This window comes from Typopeltis vanoorti, unplaced genomic scaffold (assembly GCF_054136105.1).
Source record: "Typopeltis vanoorti isolate ZY-2024b unplaced genomic scaffold, IOZ_Tvanoo_1.0 HiC_scaffold_82, whole genome shotgun sequence".
Lineage (NCBI taxonomy): Eukaryota > Metazoa > Arthropoda > Arachnida > Uropygi > Thelyphonidae > Typopeltis > Typopeltis vanoorti.
Window position 1 is genome coordinate 116,404 of NW_028328225.1, and position 7,729 is coordinate 124,132.

General features: G+C 35.8%; 1 protein-coding gene across 1 annotated transcript in view; it reads left to right on the forward strand.

The window, feature by feature from the left end:
- The window catches only part of LOC150092074 (uncharacterized), a 117,063-nt gene extending 109,725 nt beyond the window's left edge, over positions 1-7,338 (forward strand). Inside the window, exon 8 of the mRNA XM_090415330.1 lies at positions 7,181-7,338. The gene's annotated coding sequence lies outside the window, so the exon portion shown is untranslated. The remainder of the gene's footprint in view (positions 1-7,180) is intronic.
- Positions 7,339-7,729: the final 391 nt, after the last annotated feature.

Here is a 7,729-nt window from a genome sequence, read left to right on the forward strand (position 1 = left end):
CGACCAATTAGAATCTCAGGAGTGGTGGTGAAGATTTTGGAAAAATTGGTCAGAGCCCGCATTCAGAAATGGGTTGACAGGAATCTCTACTATGCAATGAGCAACATGGATTTACTAATGAAAGGTAATGTTTTAGCAACTTGGTCCATTCAATAACATTCTTACCATTGAACTAGACAAGGAGAAATGAATACACCATGACACTTTTGGATTTTGCTAAGGCTTTTGACAGAATACAGCATGGCAGACTTCTGCATAAATTGAAGATAATGGGTTTGGATTATAGAATATTACCATGGATAAGAGTACGGCTGACTGACAGATATCAAAATGTGGTATACGGGGGATCTGAGTCTGAAAGGTTTAAAGTAACAAGTGGTGTAACCCAAGGATCATTGCTTGGTCCACTGTTATTCAATCTGTGCATTAATGATATTGGGAAGGATTTGACAAGCGACATACAGTTATTTGCTGATGATGCAAAGATAGGTAGAGTAATCAGGAATGCTGCTGACATGCAGAGTGATTTGAATAGACTGGATGTGTAGGCTGGGAAAATGGGTGTCAGTTCAATGTCAGAAAATGTAAAGTCATTCACGTCGGCATGATTAGATTTCCAATGTCGTATTATATTGATGGGATTAGTCTAGAAAAAACTGATGAGGTTAGGGATCTTGGAATGCTAATAGACAGGAAGTTGAAGTTTAGGGCTATGCCGCAAAGATTGCAAATATAACTAAAAAGATAATTGCAATGCTGAAATGAACATTCACATGTAAAGATAAAGATGCTATTCTGCGTCTTTACAAGGCCTTGATAAGACCTCACTTGGACTATTGTGCGCAGTCTGGTCTCCTAGTTTCCGTTGTGATTCTTTTATATTGGAGAGAGGACAAAGGCGAGTGTTAAAAATGATATCAGGATTATGAAGACAGACTGAAATGTGTAGACTGCAGACACTAGCAAACAGAAGAGAGCGAGAGGGATGATATGTTTGAGACTTACAAACTTCTGTCCTAAGATTACTTTCACAGATCAAACATGAATTATCTGAGCAAATTCATGTTTGAGCTGTGAAAATAATATTATGGCAATACTATGATACACCAATTTTAATTTTTGTGTTTATAATTACCGGTTAATTTTGTTAATGAAATTGCATTGTGAAAAATGCAATTATTATTATTTTTTTAATAATAGATCGCGTTTTACATTTGTCGTGCACACGGTTCATACGTTTAAGTTTATTATTGAACCAAATCAATGCAGCGATTTGCTTACAAATTTATTTATTGGAAAGAATAACCTAAACGTAATTGAAAAAATTCATGAAATTAAAAACTTGCATGTTTTTTCGCACTCTTCATGTGTGGAAGGTTTGCTATTTTCGTGTCAAGTACTGTAACTTGGCGGTCATTTTTTCTGTATCATGACTGAAATGAAAACCGAAAGTGTGACGCATATTAGTGCATAACTAGAGTGTAATTCACACTTGATACTACTGTGAGAGAAATGAGATGATTTGTAGAACTCATTAGCTCATCTTTATGAAATTTTACATTTCATAGGTTTCCCTTTCTCTTGGGAGAAGAAGATATGGTAGATTGAGATTTTAACGACTTTTTCGTATCCTTCGTGGTCTTTTATATAGAAAGAAAAATAAAATTCTTAAGCCTTAAATGAGATAAAAGGACGAAATAAAGTGAGGATCATTGTTTATGCTCTGCATTTAGAAAAAAAAAAAAAAAACGGCAAGTAAAACTGAAATATCGGCTCTGACTTTTACCCTTCGAAAACTCTATTCAGGGAAGAAAAGATGCTGGAGAGTGGGAGGACGTCTTATCGTATTAATGTAGAATAGGGGCTCTTTCAGTATTTGCAGAAGTCAAGCTGATTTCTCTGTGTGTTGTAGATCGACGCTTTTCGAACTTTGAAGGGCATCTCTATAGAAGGTGTGTGTCAGGTGTGTTGGAACATGCGCTGTTGTCATTTTTAGGACCGCTATTCCTTGGTCTCTTTATGTTTCTTTTCATGATGCTGTCTGTTTACGAAAAACAGAGTACGAACATTTGTTATCTTGTGGTCAACCGACACCAAGCCCTGACCTCCCATATGAAGAAGAAGACGAGGCTTGTTGTAGGAGCCAGTTTGTTCTGTCCATATAAAACGGGATATCTTTGACTGTATATTCTTGGCGAAATGTTCTCGATGAGCTAGAATTTGTAATACATGCCAAAGGATGGTAGTCAATACTTGATTGATAATGATCTCTCTCCCTCTAACGGAAGCAGAGGCTTGTACTACAACCCATTTCCAAGTACTCGCTTAAAATGTTGAATAGGTATTTCCTAGTGATTATCCACGTAAGAAGGTATGTTTCTGAAGTGAATGCCCATGTATTTGTTTTCTCTGCAGACCAGTGACCAGAGGTAGAGACGTCAATTCGGCTTCTTAATTTTCCACACCACAGTGCTGTGTGGTTTTATGTTTCCATTGGCTCCTAAGTCTGTTTGATAATCTTGGTATGCTTTTCTATGTTGGAGAAATCCTCATCATGGGGGAGGGGGTTATAACAGTAACATCATCATATTCTGTTCAGGTGATAGCTTGAAAAGAGAGATTAGGACGGTTGGCCAATTAGTAAAATCTACTTAAGTACTGCCTTTTTATTCAATATACATAGGTCATCATCGTATGTTACACTTTCGTGCAGGACTACACATTTTACAGCGAAAGCTTCCGTAACCGATAATCCCGCGAAATAGGTCGGTAGTATCCCATGTTTGTCAAAGCGTGTGTTCACGGGGACGGTTTGTCTGTTTTGCGGGAGGAAAAGCCATGGATAAACTGGATAAAACCCTGCTGTCTACTCAATACCGGCTAACTTGGCTATGGCTGAGGAATATTCTTAAGCTCCTCACTTCACCGAAGGGAATCGAGCCTAGGAAACTCCTTCCCCAGGCATATGGTTGCGAAGCGCACAGCCACTAGGCTAACCACGAGGACTGTGAATAGGTAAATTACAGAAATTTAACTTAAATAATTTAAATAAGTACTAGTTGTTCATACTTTATTAAGAAGGTACAGCCTTGTTTATGTCGCACTCAAATAATTTTTATGTCATTCTTGCTAACAAATGGTTGGAAATATAATGCCCATTTAGTACCATTGCTGGGCCATTTCAGTAACCGCATATACACAGCTAAGAAACTCTGGCTGCTACTCAAACACTTTCTCAACCCGTGCTACATAGGAATTCAAACAAAAGTATGATTGGTTAGAGTGTGAACACAGTATCCACTGGGAAGATCATAATGATATTCAGGGATAATACTAGCAACAGGATATACTTATCGAAATCGCCGCACACACAAAAAAATCATAGTAACGAACGAACCCGAGGTGACTTTGTAGGCGTTGCCCACAAAGTCTTATTTGTGAGATCTGTTTCAGAGTGTAGTCCACCATTGCTTTCTCCAACCCCTCCTATTTTATCAGGGCTGTGACCTATTCGTGACTGTAATTTGTGTGTGTTTACGGGCTTGATTTGCTTGTTCTGGGGAACTCAAAACTGTAGTTTCCAGGTGAAAAATCCCCCGACCTCCATATGAGACCAGCTAACTGACCTTTCGTCGAAAGAGACCAGAAAAAGATCCCTCACGTCACCGACGGTATAAATTTTTTCGGTAAAATATAAATTTTACCGCCCAAAGGTCTTCGCCTATACTGACTGAGCTATTGAGGCTCTACAGAAAATGATGTGCCATTTACAATTTTTTTTTCATTTGTTTTGTGGCGATTAACTTGGAGAATTATTCTTTGAGGTACACAGGATGCAAACATCATCAGCACAGGTAGAAAAATTTTAACTGCCTTTCTCTCTCTCTCTCTCTCTCTCTCTTTAAATCACCTGAAAATCGCTAGTATTTCAGTGTAAAATCAAATACTCCTCTAAAACAAATGTTAGAAATTGTGCTTTACTGCCACTGTAATAAAGAAATGCTAATATATTATATTATGAAACAAGAACCTAAATTTCGATTTTTCCTAGAAATTTAGGTTCATGTTTTTCTAGGAACTACCAAATGCAAGAAACAAAAAGTAGGTATGTGCCGAATATTAGGTTTTACTTCAGTATTTCGCACGTTTTTGAAATATTTGGCTACATATTCAGCTGAATCAGTTCCACAGTCGGAAGGCCGAAGCAGAAACATTCATTGCATGGTCTTAGTACCCATCGCGAAAACTCTCCCATTATATTGGCCGACGTTTGTAGGGTTGTTGTTTACGATATATACTTCTTTGGTGTGTTTAGTTTAGTTTGTATGATGTGAGCTTAAAATTTATTTATATTGTAAAGCATTAAAACTTGTTTGGAAATATTGAAAAAGAGTAGAGTTTGGGCTATTCAGAATTAAAAAAAATTAGAAGTCTTAAGATCTATCTATATGCAAATTCAACATGAATAACCAACGAAATAAATATATGGGCATGTCTATAAAAATGCAAGCATAGTAATGAATTTGTAAAATACAACAAAGAAATTAAAATATCAAACCACAAATCTTATATACATCAGCTTAAAAAAAAAGCTAACGCCTCTTATTCCCTTATAGGGAGTAGTCTCTTAAATAAGTAAAGAGAATTATAATCCAAAAAAACTTTGTTTAATAAATAGGAAACATTAAACAAATGTAATTGTTTACATGAAATTCATTTAAAAAGATTTCATGAGAGATGGACGTTCTCTCTCACACTCATGCAAAATTCATTTCGGGAATAAAATTAAAACCTAAGAACAAAAGAGCAAAAAGAAATTTCTTTGCAAATCCCTTCTCTGATTACGGTGGAGGATGAAGAGAAGGCCTATCACAAAAATGATCTTAAAGCAACGGTTACAATCACAATAAAGATACCGTATGCTAAAACCCTTTGATCCTATTGTCTCATCAAATTATACCAATTTGTTCTTTTTATTTTAGGATATGTAAGTAAACATGTCAAAAATTTTTAAGAAATTCGAAGACGCAGAGGGGGCGAGCTGTCATCAAGTTTTGTGCTGCAAGTAACGTCTGCAACTGAGATTCACTAAATTGTGTGTGACTTTAAAGGACTGTGCCCTAGCCTATCCAACGGTTGCCAGATGGGTGGCCAAGTTTCAAATGGACATGCTGAGACAACAGGTGATCCAAGGTCAGCGATCACACCTGAAAATATCGATGCAGTGCATGCCACATTCCCTGATGATAGACGATTACTAGCCAAGAGCATTGCAAAGACTATGGGGATATCCAGGAAGCGAGTTGGGGTCATTATACACCAACATTTGGACATTTAGAAACTCTCAGCAAAGTAGGTCCCCGAATGTTTGAATTCTGATCAAAAGTGATTGTCTGCTGTCATCCCATTTGGGATCACTTAGAGAAATCAGCTGCAAAAGTTTGGGCACGTATTGTGACTGTTGATTAAAAATAGCTTTATGACTATAACTCAGAGATCAAACAACGGTCAATGGAAAGGTTCCAACAAAAGTCAGCAGGGAAGGTGCTTGCATTTGTCTTTGGGATATGGATGGTATAATCCTTACAAAAGTACCTCAAAAAGGTGAATCTGTTACAGCATCAGTTTAGTCAGCAGCTCTGAAGGAACTAAAGGAGGTACTAAAGTTAAAACACCGCAGAAAACTGCGCAGAGGCTTGTTCATTTTGCTGGACAACGCGCCTGCTCACACTTCTCATAAAACCTAACAGACAATACAACTTGGACTTTCAATGTCTGCCTCACCCACCGTATTCGGAAGACCTGGCCCCACCTGACAATTTTCTGTTCCCAAATTTAAAGAAACACTTCAAAGCAACACAGCTTACCACAGATAATCAAGTCATATCTGCAGCTCAGAACTGGTTTGTGCAACAAGGAAAAGACGTTTTTCTCAGTGGATTGCAAATGATGCAGCAGCAGCATTGTAACAAGTAACATTGTAACATTTTGGGCAGAATATGTAGAATAATATGTAAGTTACATGGACAACTCCGGATTTCCAATACAGTTGCTTCCAAAATGAGAGTCATCCCGCTCTAATTCAAAGGTAAAATTTTTTTGCAAAACAAATATCTTTCCTTAAAGTGAAAGAAAGAAATATTCTTGTTCTACCTTAGTGTGGTAGAAAAAGCGCTCTGCTCCAAAAATTATCCATGAGCAGAAAAACAAAACCTGTTCGCTTTACAATTCTCTAAAACATGAGTTCCTTCTTTTTCATCAGAATACAATTTCCTTCTTGTCTATAATATTTGATGAACACACAAATTTGTTTTACGACAGAATAAATTTTTCTGGGTTTAATTCGTTTGTTGACTGGAAAACATTGAGATTAAAGGAAACAAAATCAGAACAAAACTGCTATAGGAATTCGCTCCTTTCGAACTGAACTACTGATTATCATTTAAACAAAATATTACAGGCCTTCTAGATTTTTATCTTCTGTCTGGAGGGTGTGCACCACTTCCAAGAAATATTTTATGATCATTGCAGAGATGAATGCCATTGAATTTAATAATACAATAAATTAAATTTCATAACAGGAAACTATTGTATTATTATGAACATATCGAAGGGGGAAATGAAATATGTTTAATAAGGTCTGCAAGGCTTCGGGGGAGAAATCAAAAATACCTCCCAAACTATTATTATTATATTAGTTATTCACTCAAAAAAAATTCTGTGTAATCATCACTGTTAATATTAGAACATGCGTTGTAAATGCACAATTCTAATGTATTATAAATAACCAGATACATATAGCATTTGTATATATCAACTTTCAGGGATGGCATCATTTTCTTATTTCAGTCTTTATGGTGTGTGTTCAGTACAGAAAAATCAATTTCATCTTTGCGTGTAAGTTTGCAAGTGTGATGGTTATGTTTTAAATCATGCTGATGACATCTCTCATTGTAGTAAAGAAATTAGTCAATGAAAGATGGAATAAACTAATATTATTGTATGTGGAGTATACTGCAACCTCTTAACATAACAATATCATTATTGCTTTGCCTAATTAAATTAATAAAGTTTGACATCCATATTTCCATATTCTTATTTGTCAAATATATTTCATTCATGCAGTGTAAAAGAAATGCTGATAGATTATTCTTTTAATAATACCTTTGCTTATTTTCAGAATGAGGCAAAATATAACTGACTGGTCTCAGAGGAGTGCGTCCTGCAAAATGATGTCCCATTTTTATGGAATTTGTGCATGGATTAATTAATACATATATAAATCTCTCATCTAATATAAATAAATATTTGATTTAAATAAAAATATTGTTAATTTTACTCTATTATGCATTTAATTTCATTCACAAGCAAGAATCACATCTACAATTGAAACATCTGAATAAACCTAAAATCCAAGTATTGAAAATTATTTTGTGCTTCTCTCTGAGTAACTGCTTTAGCCTCGTAAGGATGGAAGGAGTATTTTCTAGATTTATTTATGAGATGGATCTTACTCGTATTAACAGAAGGGAAAGTGTGTTCTGGTTTGTAAATATTGCTTTCCACACATATAAACTGACGCTTAAAGTACATATCGTTCACAAATCTCCAAAATGGAATGGAGAAGGAAGTTTTGGAATAAACATGGTTGGACGCATCAAATTCAAGAGGACAAGGCTTGATTTTGGATATAGAGTGATAGTAAAAGAGAAGTTTACAAATCCATTGC